The 17,111-nt window shown below is 32.8% G+C and overlaps 1 pseudogene; it reads left to right on the top strand.

The window, feature by feature from the left end:
* The first annotated feature begins 4,737 nt into the window (after positions 1-4,737).
* Positions 4,738-6,162, top strand: LOC139497508 (piggyBac transposable element-derived protein 4-like; annotated as a pseudogene).
* Positions 6,163-17,111: the final 10,949 nt, after the last annotated feature.

The following is a 17,111-nucleotide window of genomic DNA, read 5'->3' on the forward strand; positions in this document are numbered from 1 at the left end:
TCTATTCTTTTATCTCTCTAGTCCTTGTAGCTTGTAGGGCTGTGTGAAAATAGCATGCAACTCCGCATTCTGTTTCCATTTTTTAGTTTGTCGTTTTTTTAATGTAATCCAGGCAGCACATAGAAACTAAAACATGAAATAAATAAAATATTTGAATCGAATATTGACAAATAATTCCAATTATCTGATAAACAAAACAAAAAAGGTTACATCATTAAAAAAGACTTGTACACATAAATAGGACAAACTGTTAGCGTATCAAATGTAACATAGTGTGACAAACAGCATAATATGAAAATGAAAATGTTACAAAACTTATTGAAAAAATTTTGAAGCAAACAAACTTAAACAAGGCCGTTAGTTTTCTCGTTTGAATTGTTTTACATTGTTATTTCGGGGCCTTGTATATCTGACTAAGGGGTATTGGCTTTGCTCATTGTTGAAGGCCGTACGGTGCACCTATAGGGTGTCATTTGGTCTCTTGTGGAGAGTTGTCTTATTGCCAATCATTCCACATCTTCTTTTTTATATAGACACGGTGACAACTCTTAAAAATTATTTCTAAAATGTATAAAAGTTCAAACTATGATCTCTTGCTCTCTACTATAATATCAAGTGAAAACAAAAAGTGATTTTTGTTCTAATCACAAAATCCTGGATGATAGTTATGGACGATAAGATGCCCCGCCCCCTTTTTAAATTGTAACAAGACAATGTGAATGAAAAAATCCTATATTTTGTGTGAAGAACTTCATGTTTGATATAAAAAAAAAATGTTTAAGATACATGTATATAAGATAAATACATGTATGAATAAGCAATGACTAATTTTTAAGAATCAACATCTTTACAAAAAATATTTTGATTGTGTTCTGAAATAAAACTTAAGGATGTTTGCTTGTCATGTTTTGGATTTTTTTTTCAGATTTTCGAAATCCTCTTGTTTTATCCATTTGAATGCCTTAAAAAAAATTGCCCATGGACCCCCGTTTTTCTGTTTATTAATCTTCTACATGTATGATTATAAGCTATTTGTAAAAGTCTTTTAAAATCTTATTTATTTTTAATAGCTTTTTAGAACTTTATCTGCATGGTCATTTATAAAGCTATGAAAAAATTCTAGTCTGCTACCAAAGTCGCCAAAGCTAGCCAAGGCAATTCTTCTCTCTCGTGTCAACGTTTAGATTCATTCTTAGTCTTTTTAAACATCAATGACTCCTTAAAATTTTGTTAGCAAACTATGTAACTAATAGTACATACAGTTGGGATGCAGCTTATAGGAAAAATGCATTGTCTTGAATTTTCCAAAGAGAATAATAAAATTGAAAATGGAAATGAGGAATGTGTCAAAGAGACAACAACCCGACCCTAAAGCAGACAACAACCAAAGGCCACCAATGGGTCTTCAATGCATCGAGAAACTCCCGCACCCGGAGGCGTCCTTTAGCTGGCCCCCAAACAAATATGTATATAATGGACGTCACAATAACCTCCGAATTATACACAAGAAACTAAAATAAACAAGAGGCTGTCACAACGACAGCAAACCGGATTTATTAATATTTATTTGTGTCCTGGCAATATCACAAGAACCATTACTGATGAATGGTGAAAGTGAAAATCGTCAATATCAAATTTTACCTCCATTTTGTCATCAGTATCAACATATTAAAATTTGAAAAGCTTAGATTGAATGGTTCATGAGAAAATGCAACAACGTGAATGGAAACGCCATTTTACAATCTTTCAAGAACCATAACTCCTGAACGGTAAAAGTCAATTATTGAACTTGACCTCCATTTTGTCCTCAGTAACAACATATTAAAATTTGGGAAGTTTTAGTAGAACAGTTCATGCGTAAATGCACGGACATGACTGGAAACTACATTTTTCAATCTTTCAAGAACTATAACTCCTGAACGGTAAGAGTAAAAATCGCCATTATTGAACTTGACCTTCATTTAGTTGTCAGTAACAACATATTAAAATTTTAAAAGCTTTGGTTGAACGGTTCATGAGTTAATGCACGGAAAACATTTGATTGCCGCCCGCCCGACCGAAACCGTACATCCCCAAATCAATAACCGACATTTTTGTCACAAAAATCCGGTTAAAAATGATACAAGGCCAGAGGCTCCTGACTTGGGACAGGCGCAAAACATTCGGCGGGGTTAAACATGTTTTTTGAAATTTCAACCCTCCCCCTATACCTCTAGCCAAGGTAGAAAAAACAAACGCACAACAGTACGCACAGTACAACTCGGTTTTAGAGAAGTCCGAGTCCAATGTCAGGAAAAACCCTCTTTATAACACTACGTTCATAAGAATTTTTTAAAGAGGTCCATGAACCAGAGGTTGAATAGGGTATAAGTCGGTTTTTTGTTTTATTCGTTTCCTTGGCTTTTAAGGCAGTTAATCAAGTATGTAGGGATGTAAATGTTGTTTTATACATTTTCAGATGGGAATATGTTGAAAAAAAGAGAAGCGAAATACACCAAAGGCACAATTAAACTCATAGATCGAAAATAAACTGATAACGACATGGATCAAAAGGAAAAAAGACATACTAACAATAGGACACCAGACACAACTTAGAAAACTTAAGACCAAGCAACACGAACCCCTCCAAAAATAGGGGCGATCTCATGTGCTCCGTAAGGGTATTTAATTGATCTACAGTATGCCTTTTTAAACAAATTAACTTGTGCACCTTTATAGCACCAACTTCCATATATGAACGTTACAACCAAAGTAAAAATAAATGTCGCGCTAAAAAAAACGACCATTGTCTCATAAAAACATCGCATGTACAAATGTATGTTTACTTTGATTGGCTAACAGTAATCTCGCGTAATTCTGAGATTGACATTCATAACACAATGAAATGTAACATTCATGATGTCACGAGGTCCCACAATGAAGTTTACAAGTAAATTAAAGAAAAACTTGATAGAAATCGTGTTTTCGTGCTCCTAGCTAAAACATGTAATTATAAGTATTGAATGTTTTTTTTTAAGTAATTTCATAGGGTTGTAAAAGCGTTGATCGTGTGCACATTTTTAGAATAAAAATATACTTCGGTCGTCAGCGTCGTCCGGACAATAACTTACGTTTAAGTGAATGTGAATGAAATTTGAACACAATGAGTAAAACCACTAAAAGAAGGTTGAGAATGACTTTGGGGGGTTATGGATTCAACAGTTTAGGAACAACAAGGGGCCCAAAGAGGTCAAAATAAGTTTCTAGTTTCAAGGCAATAACCTGTGTATAAGTGTATGAAATTGTACTACAAGTTTCCATATCAAAAAAGGACTGTTCGGTTTTGAGGGTTATGGCCCAAACTGTTTAGGTATTAGGGTCCAAACACTTTGTATAAATTGCTTATTTCTTGACCAATTTCAATGGGGTTTTATTCTTGAAATCTCGGGGTTTTTTCATATGATTAATCAAAATGTGTATTTTTTTTTTTTGTAATTTGGTCCCCGTTTTTAAATTTGTCCACATGAGATCCAAAGGGTCCAAAACTAAACTTTGTTTGACTTTATTAAAAATAAATTATTGGGGTTCTTTAATATGCCGAATCTAACCGTGTATTTAGATTTTTTATGTGCGTCCCGTGTTCAAATTGGTCTACATCAAGGTCGAAAGGGTCCAAAATCAAACTTAACAAAAATTGAATTCCTGGGGTTGATTGATATGCTGAATCCAAAAATGTATTCAAATTTTCGATTATGGGCCCAGTTTTCAAGTTGGTCCAAATTGATTTCATCAAAAACTGAATTCTTCAGATTCTTTGATATATGCCGAATCAATCCATGTATCTAGATTTTTGATATTACCATAATCGGTCAATTTGATTTTTTTAAGTTCATTAGACCACACTCATTCTGTGTCATAAACCTATGCTATGTCAAATATTTAATCCAAATCCAAATTCAGAGATGTATTAGCCTTAAAAATGTTGTGTCCATACTATATATATGGAAGTTTTTAACAACCTTGACTGGCTATACAGCCCTTGCACGGTCGGTAATTTGCCCTCTGTGGTTGTATTTAGCTGCGCCCTGAGGAGCTTTTTGTTTATTATGTGATGGTGCTTTTGTATTATAAGATGATGCTTACGTATTATGTTATGGTGCTTTTGTAATTTTCTGATGGTGGTGAACATGATCTTTGACCTACTGACCATATCAATAGGGTTCCTGCCTTTTGCTATCCCTTCCTACTGTATAGGTTTCCTTTCAATTGGGCAAATGATACTAAAATTAACATCCGAAAAAGAAAATTCTACTGAAAAACAGTGACATTTGGACCTAATAACCCCAAAATCAAAAGGGTTCTTTTTTATATTTATTTCATCAAAACACATAATGTATTTTCATGATAATTACAAAGGTATATATATAGAATAACCATACATTGTCTCGAAATATCAATGTTATTTGTACAATTAAGACTTAGAAACAGGTAGAAAGCGAGGCTGTGTCCAATTGGCCGATTTGGCCGATGGTTAGGGTAAATGATTTAAAAACATTAATTTGATATTCTGTCAATATTCTTTCTCTTTTCTCTACATTCTTCCCTTTTTCGTGACGTCATATACAATTCTCTGACGAAACAGTGACGTCATTGCTGTAAAATTCAGCGCAATGGTTTCCGTCAATCCATGGATGCGAGCTTTTCCTCCAGAACCGGAGCAGAACACAATATTCAAGTGCGAATCCGGGGCCGCGAAACATGCCGGCAGCAAATTCAACACCAGTTAAATATTTCTGTTTGCTGTTTTCGATAGAACTGATAAATGAAATCGTCAGGAGAACAAACAGGTACATTGTAAAATCATTTTGAAAGAGGACTGATAGGAAAGAAATTGTCTCCAATGTTTTTGTACCATTAAAAAATTCAATAAACAAACCAATTAACCTTAATCAATTATTGTTTAACAATTTAATAAAACTCATTTCGTTAGCGAAACGTAAAACGTATCAAAGTGAAGAAATATAATAAGGAAAGATAAAAATTAGAATAGTTCACGTTACACGATGCCTTTCTTTATAAAATTTATCTTATCTTATCTTATATACATATATCACCTAATAGTTTGAGAGAAAAAGGCAAACATTTAAAGTGGACAAACGTTTGAAATTCTTGAGGGGAGACATGAGGATTTATAAAAAAAAATATAATATCCTTGCATGGTTATATATAGAGAAGAACATATAAATATATTTGCCTAAGACAGCATGAACAAACAAAAATATTAGCATTCGTATGAAAATAAATATCCGCATAAAAATCTTCCTGTCCTAACATAATAACAAATGGACGTCCTCTAAATATAAATCTTAAGATATGCCATTCCTTTGTACAGTTATGCAAGAAATTTGATAAGAAAAGGTGCAGCCACCGCCAAAAGATATGCCAGAATGAAGTCTTGGAGACCACTTACAAAAAATGAACTGAAGTCTTTCCTAGCTATAGTGTTTAACATGGGTTTGATTTGGAAGTCTTCTATAGAAGAATACTGGAATTCATCTTTACAAAGTCAGGCATCCCATTGTTTCAAGAAGGTCATGTCAAGAAATCGTTTCCAGAACATACTAAAGTTTTTATATGTGTCAGACTATTCAAGAAACGTCAAGAGACAGGTACGAATTAGACTGTGTAAAACATCCTTAAAAATTAAAACGAAGAAATGATAGGATTTCAAATAAAACAACTATCCACATGAAACCAAAATGACACAATAATAAACAACTATTATAGATCATCGTACAGCCTTCAATAATGAAAAAAATCCATACCGCATAGTTTCATCGTTCCTAAAAAAGAGGTTTGTGTGGACGAAACTTTAATGGCAACCAAAGGTCATAATGTAATGCGGCAGTATATCCCATCTAAGGCTTTGGAATTAAATTTTGGATGCTTCGTGAATCAGCGACTGGTTACATTTTTCAAATGTCTGTGTACAGAGGGCGACATTTTGATCCAGTACCAGCAGGACAGTTGCAGGGTACAAATGTTGTCATGAACCTTATGAGTGCGTCCAATATTCCGAATAAAGGCTACCATGTTTTTTGTGATAGCTTCTTTTGCTCACAAAACCTAGCTTCACGACTTATTCAAACTACTACATATATTACAGGTAGCTATTTAAAATAAAGCAAATTAAATGTAGAATGTTCACCTTCATATCGGTGTACCGATGTTTTTTACTTTTCTCAACTTTATTATCACTATTTTTAACTTCGAACAGTTCATGGTAATGACATTTTTAGTCAGTCTCAGTGTTATAAAAATTTCCCAAAATTAAACAATAAAGGTCAGATAAACAAGAAAAAAATGGAATCGCTATAAAATTAAAGAAATAAGCATATCCAGAAATCAACGCCACTTTGCTTATTTGAATATTATACTAAAGAAATCGGATACGGGTCACGGAAATTACATTAAAATGATAGGGAATTTTGAAAAAAATGTCTGTTTTAATTTTAATTTAAGTGATAGACAGGTTTCCGGGGCAGAAAATGAATATACACAACAATGTACACCATTTAAACGAAACATAATGACTGTTGTTGCAAAAATACAGGTTCCTGAGCTATTTTAAAAATCGAAGCGAGAGGCTTATAACATTGCAGTGTAAATTAAAATGGTGGAATATATTTTGGCGATTTTTTTCTATCCGCGAAAGTAAGCGATAATTTACAACCCGTGAAAATAGCCCGTTATACGGTATTTACATTATATTCTTAAACCCCAGCCGCACCTTCTCAATTCTCCAGCAGTGGGAAATTATCAGGAAATAGATTAAACCGGTAGGGAATGGAAAAGGGCGGTTGGGGGTAAAGAATATAATGTGAATATTTCGTTTACCAAGTCAAATCAAATCAAATACTTTTATTGCCATATAAATCAAAAACATGATCTGTGACAAACATAGTTTAGTCTTAGATGCATGATTTTTTTAATTAGTTGTGAGTGGCTTTGCACTAGTTGTAAGATAACTGCGAGTACTCTCACATCTGTTCCTAGTGTCTTTTTGTTGTCGGGATGTACAAGTACCCGGCCACGTCCACTTGTTTTTTTTGTCCATCTGATGATCATGAGTTAAGCCTTTTTCAACTGATTTTTATAGTTCGTTCTTATGGTGTACTGTTATACCACTGTCCCAGGTTAGGGGGAGGGTTGGGATCCCGCTAACATGTTTAACCCCGCCACATTATTTATGTCTGTGCCTGTCCCAAGTCAGGAGCCTGTAATTCAGTGGTTGTCGTTTATATGTAACATATTTGTTTTTCGTTCATTTTTTATATAAATGAGGCCGTTAGTTTTCTCGTTTGAATTGTTTTACATTGTCATATCGGGGCCTTTCATAGCTGACTATGCGGCATGGGCTTTGCTCATTGTTGAAGGCCGTACGGTGACCTATAGTTGTTAATGTTTTGTGTCATTTTGGTCTCTTGTGGACAGTTGTCTAATTAAATATAATACCACATCTTCCTTTTTATTTAAGGAATGACTGTAATATTTTTTCTGTCTATGAAGAAATAACATAAACTAGAGGCTCTAAAGAGCCTGTGTCGCTCACCTTGGTCTATGTGCATATTAAACAAAGGACACAAATGGATTCATGACAAAATTTTATTTTGGTGATGGTGATGTGTTTGGAGTTCTTACTTTACTGAACGATTTTGCTTCTTACAATTATATCTATAATGAACTTTGCCCATTAGTAACAGAGAACTATATTTGGTAAAAATTTACATAAATTTACCAAATTAATGAAAATTGTTAAAAATTGATAATAACTCCTTAAGGGGTCAATTGACCATTTAGGTCATGTTGACTTATTTGTAGATCTTACTTTACTGAACATTATTGCTGTTTACAGTTTATCGCTATCTATAATAGTATTCAAGATAACCAAAAACGGCAAAATTTCTTAAAAAATTACCAATTGGAGGGCAGCAACCAAACAACCAGTTGTCCAATTCATCTGAAAAATTCAGGGCAGATAGATATTGACTTGATTAACAATTTAACTTCTTGTCAGATTTGCTCTAGATGCTTTGGTTTCATAGTTATAAGCCAAAAACTGCATTTTACCCCTATGTTCTATTTTTAGCCGTGGCGGCCATCTTGGTTGAATGGCCAGGTCATCGGACACATTTTTCAAACTAGATACCCCAAAGATGATTGTGGCCTAGTAGTTTCAGTGGAGATTTTGTAAAAGATTACTTAGATTTATGAAAAATGGTTAAAGATTGACTATAAAGGGAAATAACTCCTAAAGGGGTCAACTGACCATTTTGGTCATGTTGACTTATTTGTAGATCTTACTTTGCTGAACATTATTGCTGTTTACAATTTATCTCTATCTATAATAATATTCAAGATAATAACCAAAAACAGCAAAATTTCCTCAAAATTACCAATTCAGGGGCAGCAACCCAACAACCGATTAACCGATTCATCTGAAAATTTCAGGGCAGATAGATCTTGACCTGATAAACATTTTTATCCCGTCAATTGCCTCAAAATGCTTTGGTTTTTGAGTTATAAGCCAAAAACTGCATTTTACCCCTATGTTCTATTTTTAGCGGTGGCGGCCATCTTGGTTGGTTGACCAGGTCACGCCAAACATTTTTTAAACTAGATACCCGAAAGATGATTGTGGCCAAGTTTGGATTAATTTGGCCCAGTAGTTTCAGAGAAGATTTTTGTAAAAGATTACTTTAATTTACGAAAAATGGTTAAAAATTGACTATAAAGGGCAATAACTCCTAAACGGGTCAACTGACCATTTTGGTCATGTTGACTTATTTGTAGATCTTACTTTGCTGAACATTATTGCTGTTTACAGTTTATCTCTATCTATAATAATATTCAAGATAATAACCAAAAACAGTAAAATTTCCTCAAAATTAACAATTCAGGAGCAGCAACCCAACAACCGATTGCTCTAAATGCTTTGGTTTTTGAGTTATAAGCCAAAAACTGCATTTTACCCGTATGTTCTATTTTTAGCCGTGGCGGCCATCTTGGTTGGTTGACCGGGTCACGCCACACATTTTTTAAACTAGATACTCCAATGATGATTGTGGCCAAGTTTAATTTGATTTGGCCCAGTAGTTTCAGAGGAGAAGATTTTTGTAAAAGCTAACGCCGGACGACGACGGACGACGGACGCAAAGTGATGAGAAAAGCTCACTTGGCCCTTTGGGCCAGGTGACCTAAAAATGTAGTGCACACTGAATAACGCTCGTAGCGGGTTATTTAACAGTGTGCACCACATTTTTTATGTTATTTCGAATAGACAGAAAAAATATTACAGTAATTTCTTATAATTTAATTCTAAATTCCATTTTAAACCGTAGAAAACCATGAAAAAACGTTGATGACGTCACGGTCACATGACTTAATTACGTCTATGGGCTGATAACAAAATAGCGTCAGCCAATCAAAAGACGCGTTACATCCAAAATTAAATTATAATAACATATATACAAAAGTAAACAATACAATATTTAAATACAAAATCAGTTCAAATGACTGTCTGATAAAGGAAACTGTATTTTTATCAAAACACATGGTGGTAGGAAATAAACCAAAATGGACCAACTCCATTCTAAAGATTAATTTACCAGGAATTAAAAAAAAACAAATACAAAACAGATAAAACTTGACTTTACAATGCGTGCATCTACACAATCATGCCAATTTAGAAAGTCTTGTCCTATTTCTCTGTAAAAGTAGGTCACAGTGATCTTCGTTTCACATATTCTATAAAACATCATAATTGCCAAATACGAACTTTGATAGAATTTTTAAGCTTAAAAAAAGAGCAAAAGAGAAGTATTTTAGAAGAGCGTAATTATATGGCATCGTCAAGTATATATTTTATATAGCTGCAAAGGATGCATAATTCTGAAAAGACAATGAATAGTATATGCACAAAGATAATATTTTTTCCAAATACTAACTGAAGGCAATATTTCAAATAAATGTCCACGAAAATGTTACCAGGTGAACTAAATACAATACGGTTATCTCCTGATTTACAACATTAAAGTAAATGCAGATAATAATTAAGTTAATTTTAACAATTCATAGAATTACTAATTCTTAAGAACAGTTTGAGTTTTCTGCTGCCAACTAATTTGTCTATGTTTTGTTTTATTTCTATAGTCAAATTTTGAAGAAGAAAAAGAAATGATACAGAAAATTAAAAGATTTTTTTTTTAAATTGTCAAATAAACACAAAAACAAATACAAGTTTGAAATTTTCAGGAAAAACAGGAAGATTTGGTCATCTGCGGTTTGATCTACAAATATATCACTCCAACTATATGGTATCTGATTCAAGAAAGATGGAAAGTAAAGAGCAAATTTAAAAAAACCAAAAATCTAGTGTATTTGTGTTATTGTTCTCAGTATAAACACAGAAAGTGCCAGCTATTGGTCCGAGTACACAGTTATTTCGTAGTGCATTTCCTTTAGACAATAAATGGAAATAAAAAAAATCCCACCAATGCTTTCTCAATGATATTTTTACATTCTGTACTTTTTTGTCTACTTTTGGGACAAATTATATCAAAATTATAGAAAACTTCATGAGCTCTAACTCAAAATATGGACAATTTTATGTAAAGGGGGTCTTGAAATCTTTTGACAGCTTCCGAAATGCTAATGTTTGACCTTTATCAATTGGACCAAATCACTACTTTACATAATAATTCATGAATCAAATTTTTTTACAGTGTAATGGTATCCCCTTTCTTGCTACTTGAGGCATCAAACATAAATAAATTTGAAAGGGTCTAAAAAAAATTGACAAGTAACACACTGTCCACACTTAGGACTATAAAAATCAAGGGACGATAACTGTTCTTGGTTTTGTTTATAAATAGCTACACTTCTTTTCAGTACAGTACAGATCATTTAACTTAATATATTTGAGTGCGTGAAGTGATAGAACTCTTTTCAAACATCGACTTGAATAAATATAAATCAATAGGGTTCTTAATCAGTTTTAATTTATTGTGGGGGTATGAAGATTCACTTGTGATTTTTTACCTCCTTGCTCACAGGGACGTCTTAAATAAATCTGATGGAATGTTGTCATAATTTGTCAAAATGAAGTTATCAAACCTTTTTTTGCAAATATATTAAAAAGTATTGGCACCGGGCTTTTTTTCACGCTACAGGTTGTGCAACTTTTTCAGATTTTTTGTAGATTACTAATCAATCTTAAGCTAAGGTAAGTAATTTGATCAAAAGAGACAAAGTCACGTAGTGCAAATCATTTGAATAAAGTACCTTTGATTTTGCCATATGATAAATGAAAAATCAAATTCTGGTTGATTAAAAGAAAAATATAGCATTTTAAGATAAAATGTGAGAAGATAGCTCTTTTAACATTATTTCAAATAAGAAAAAGAAAAACAGGTTCACCGATCATGTTTTCTTGCTACAGTGTACATGTACATATTAAAATAGGTAAATTTACAACACATTCATTTCTAAAAATTACTTTATTGGAGTTATCTCCCTTTTTCGGCAAAGTTGAAAAAATCGAATATGCGGTTTAAAAAAAAAATTACAGTCATTAAAAAATTATAAAAGTTACAGATAATGAGATAAAACACACAGTTTTCTAAATTACATACTACTCTCAAAAGGACATTTTATCAAAGATCTATACCAAAGATATCTGCTACTTCAAAATCCAAGGTGGAGGAAGATACCCTAGCCACCTTTCCACATTTTGTCAGGCTTAAAAACAAGGAAATCATTCATCAAATTCAGCCACATTATTTCGAAATTTAAAAAGGGACGGAAGGCAGAGATGTCGGTACACTGATTGATCGCTGTTCCGGTAACAGTGGTAAAATCAATAATATACCGAAAAACTAGAAGCAATTGAGTACAGAAACAGACGGAACAACGACACTGAAACAATTTCAAGATACTGTTTTAGATCTCAAATGGCGCAATATAAAATCAAAGAGCCAGGGCCAATTTCCCGTGGGATTTTTTCATTTGATTAATAAGGCAAATCAACTTTTAAATAGCCCGATAGATACTAATTATAGTACATGAAAATACGTCACATCATCTATTTTCATACCTGAAACAGGTATTCCTACAATTAACATGGCCAAGACTATCGATTGTTTTGGTTTATCAAATCCTATATTGATTTTGTTTGTTTATGCCCCTGAGGAGCATTAAAATATGATTTATCAAATAACGGATATAAAAAAAATATATTGCCTTAGTTAGCGTGTTAATGTTGTAATGTGATTTGTAGCTTACATGATTTTTGAGGTTTGTTTAACTAAAAACTAACAAAACAATAAAAAGCCATGGTTAAATATTAATACCAAACACATTTAATGATCTTATTATATGCTATAAAACAGCTAATCTGATTCCGGTCAGGCTCACAATATCTTCATCCGTAAGAGAATTTGGATCATCAAAGTCTAATCTCTTTTTCTTAGCATGAGATACCATACCGCGTAATCTGCCAAGCAACCAAATAATATCGGACGCATTTAACTCAGATGTTGTTTTTCTCAGTCTGGATACATCTATCTCTGTCCCTGTTTTTAGGGTTTTTACCGTCTAGATGACCTGGACAACATCTTACACCAGTTGGTACTAGAATACCTTGTGTTACAAACACATGTAATCTGGCCTTTTCTGGCATTGCCACAAATGGACCCTTTGTTGTAACACAGACACAACATTTTCTTGAAGTTTTGCCTACTGTAACGATCGGAAGTGTTATTGACTCGTTCTGTGGTGTTAGTGTGTTTTCTGTTGACTGAGATACCGGTGCAGGGACGGTAGTGTCAATGTCAGTATGTGTATCTTCACATTGGGCGAAATGCCGATAAAATTGCTGTCTGCATTTGTTACAAATGATAGCATTTTCAATAACGTTCTTGTTTAAGTTTTCGAAATATTGTTTTTGTTGTTGTGAAATTTTTCTGCTATGGCCTTTTTTCGTTATGTGTATATTACACACACAACATTTAGGCTTCATTGGTATGCAATCAATTCTCTGATTTATGTACGGTAGCACCTACTTCAGTTTAACGAAAATTGCTCCTTGTATAGTCATAATAAATGTAAACACAGGAATAGGAAGCAAGTCAAGAGTATATATAGTAATAGGAACGCACACAATAAGCAACACATTATATTTTTTTTCTTTAATAAAATGATTTATAGTCTAAATTAACCAGAATGACTCTTTAAATTATACAAACATCTGAAAAATATATGAAAGAACATCACAATTTAATATTTCAACACAAAAAAGACAAACAATCTGCGTGAGATTTGAACCCTTGTTGAAAAAAAAATATTCTTGACAGCGCGACACTCTACCGATGGAGCCACGGAGACTACACGTTTTATAATTGTTATTAAGCACTTATATAGGTACAAATTCATGATGTTCCACTTTTTTTTTTATTAAAAAGTTGTTTTTTAGGTATTAAGGACACACCAAACCAATTTCAATTTCGAGGGGAAAAATTCTGTAAATAACAACGATAACAAAAAACATCACTTTGTTTTGGTTTGAAGTGTCCTTATCGGGGGATTCCCTGTTTTTCCCACCTAAAAACACCAGAAATTTCGCATATTGGACTTTCATCCTTTTTGAGGGTTAAATTAACTATTGATCACACATATCATAATATATGTAAATCGAGATATTGATCAAAAAGTTTTTTTATTTTTGGGTTTTTATAGTAAATTTTATTCTGTCGGCACTTTTTGAAATTGGCCCTGCTGTGAAAAAAAATCAGGACAAATTGGCCCTACCTCTTTGATATTTTCTGGCCTTGGCTTTCAAGCCGATGAGCAATGAGAATTGGAAATACAAATTTCGTCCAAACTGAATTGGGAATACACTATAAAATCTCATTTTGGAATGTCCATCGCTTCGGGGTAAAGGCATGAACGGTAACGGGTTGTAGGCCCAATTGGGTCTAGATTGGTATACAGAAGAGAAATTGAGCATGTTCTTAGCCAAACAAATAGACTAAAGGGAAAGTCGTACGGCATTTGTGAATATTTTCCCTCGGAAATCGAAAACAGGAGAAAAGAACTATACCCAATCATGAAGGGTGCTAGAAAATCAGGAAAAAAAAGTAAAACTCGTGAAAGATAAACTCTATATAAACGGAAAGATCTATTTGACGACGCCAACACCACCAAAGTAGTCACGCGATTACCGCGATGTTCTACTACAGAATATATATATATAGCATCTGAAAACAGAAGGGTCTTATTGAAAAACAGTAAACAGCAATGTAGTACAAATCCTCCAATACCACCCAGAACGTTTAAACGGATGCGTACACAGTCTTCCGATACGAATAATAAAGAAAACTGATATATGTATAAATAGAGGCAACAGTAGCATACCGCTGTTCAAACTCATAAATCCATGAACAAAAAACAAAATCGGGGTAACAAACTAAAACTGACGGAAACGCATAAATATAAGAGGAGAACAATGACACAACACTACAATGTAACACAAACAGAAACGGACCAAGCATCAGACAGACAAAATCCCACGAGAATAACAAATATAACATCAAAATCAAATACAAGAATTTGGGATAGACAAGTACCGTGACACGTCTTATCGCAATGTCAATTTACACTCAAAAATAAGAGAAAACAAACGCCTCTACAAGAGTTAAGGTGTTTACTGAATTTTCAAACTATGAATCTGGAGGGGGCTTAAAGTCTTGTATAAATGTATGGGGCCTTAAATCTTAATTGATTTATCGAAACTTTTCAAAAACACGATATTCTGGTATATATTTACCAAAATTTAATTTCATTAAAAATTTAACTTAAGAGTTTCAGAAGATAAAAAGCTTCCAAACGATCAGGGTTATAAATTAGTAGTTTTGTTAAGATAAATAATTTGTATTACAGCGGGAAAGGAATGGATCACATAAGGGTATAATGCTTCCACGAAAGACAAGTTAAATTCACTATATTATAGTTTCGTCAAATCTTTTTAAGCATATTGTAGAGTATGAGATTATTCCGTTTGATGCATTATTCTCGGATGTACACATCGCATACATGTAAAAATCACAACAGAGGTCACAAGAATAGAAAAAAGAATCGCATAAAAAGACATCAATAAAATTAATTATACATGACAATAACAAATTCATCGAAAATGTAAAAAAGAACGTGGAAAAAATAATAGATTTGTGTAATGAATTGAAATCCTTCAATAAAGATATGATAAAAACGGAATTATAACTAGTTTAACTAATAGTTTACCAGATGCATTTTAAACTTTTGTTAATAAAAGTATGACTAAAAAAGCACATGGGGCCAAAAATTGGAATAAACCGAGGTTTGGAAAATATTGTTAATTGAAAAGAAAACGATGTCACTCGGTAAAATATAAATATAATAAACAGTAATGAAAAAATAATAAGAATTCACTGAATAAAAAAAAAGCAATAAACAATTGTTTAAAAAAAAAGATATGGGGGGATAAGAAACGCGTTTTTTTAATTATTCCGTGTCTGTATGTTTGCCTCTTTGTGTGAAGTTGTTCCCTTTCGTATTCGGCACCGGGATTTTGATTTTACCCGAAATCTGGTCAATGGAAAAAAATAATTCCATTTATAAGAATAAGGTAGATCTTAAAAGATCCAGACTCTTACCATGGTATTACACTTGTATTATGTTTAGATAAAGTAGTCACAGCTATACTAAATAACAGACTAGTCAAGTTTGCACAAGAAATTGAATTACCCCCAAAATGCCAAGCGGGATTTAGGAAAGGTCACTCCACACTTGATACTATATATTAAGTTTAATAAAAATATACTATTTGATTCAACTTAACTCTCTGGAAAGCTTTAATTCTGTACATTTGTAGATTTCAAAAAAGCCTTTGATACTGTATGGAGGGTACATGTAGGACTGTGGCAAAAGCTTATTTCAAGTAACTTAACAGGCAACATATTAAACGCTATTTAAATATCAAATCATGTGTAAGACACAACTCGGGTTGTTTAAATTTCTTTCCGTGCGAAGTTGGAGTTAGGAAAGGTGAAAACCTTTCGCCTATCTATTTTTCATCTTTCATTAATGATCTTGAATGCTATTTTATTCAGCATGATATAACTTGTTTAGAAAAGGTAAATGAATACTGTCTCAATAAACTAGGCATGTATATTTGAATTTTCGTATTATTATAATTATGATGATGATTGGCAGAATCAGCTAACGATATACAGTCGGGGCACTTAGCGAACTCCATAATATTATGGAATTGGCTAAATTTGACTGCTTTATGAAAATCCATAATATTATGAGATTAAATAATATTTCCAGTTATATTATGCGTATCCATAATTTTGAATATTATTGAATTTCATAATTATGCATGAAAGAATTAAATTTGATGTGTCCGAAAAACAATGTTTTGGGTACTGCTAACAAGTTCCGTAATTTATTAATCTTAAAATGCTATTTTTATGATCATCTATTGATTATATTCATCCGACAATCGTCGCCTTTCTCGCGTCATATTTAAAATGCTTTCGTCTTCAATGTCTTTTATCTAGGACAGTATTTTGTACAAGGGAGACAAATCGTGTCGTCTTATAAGCCATATTTTTCTTAAATGTATTATCGTTCCTGAAACAATGAATAAATCGTGTTTTAGAAAATAAATATAGAAAATAAGTGTGTCAGTTGACCTCGTTTTCAATACATTAGTTTTAACAAGGGGAAATGTTACAAAAAAATAGTACACATCCTTCAGACATCTTTATAAATTATAAATGACTATGTACACAATAGGTATAGAAACACATTACTTTCACGTGTTTATATGTCTTGATTTGACGAAATTTAATTAATGGTCAGATCCACAAAAACTCATTACCTGCAATTGTTATTGTTTCAAATTCAGTTTTTGTTGCAGACCGTTTTAATGTTGCTTATGTGTATTTGTGTATATTGGGTAAGGTGGGTACATTAATTCGAATACACATGCATACAACGTATTTTTTCTGTCACCATCAAATTTGAAATGT

This window comes from Mytilus edulis, chromosome 12 (assembly GCF_963676685.1).
Source record: "Mytilus edulis chromosome 12, xbMytEdul2.2, whole genome shotgun sequence".
In the NCBI taxonomy this organism is placed as follows: domain Eukaryota; kingdom Metazoa; phylum Mollusca; class Bivalvia; order Mytilida; family Mytilidae; genus Mytilus; species Mytilus edulis.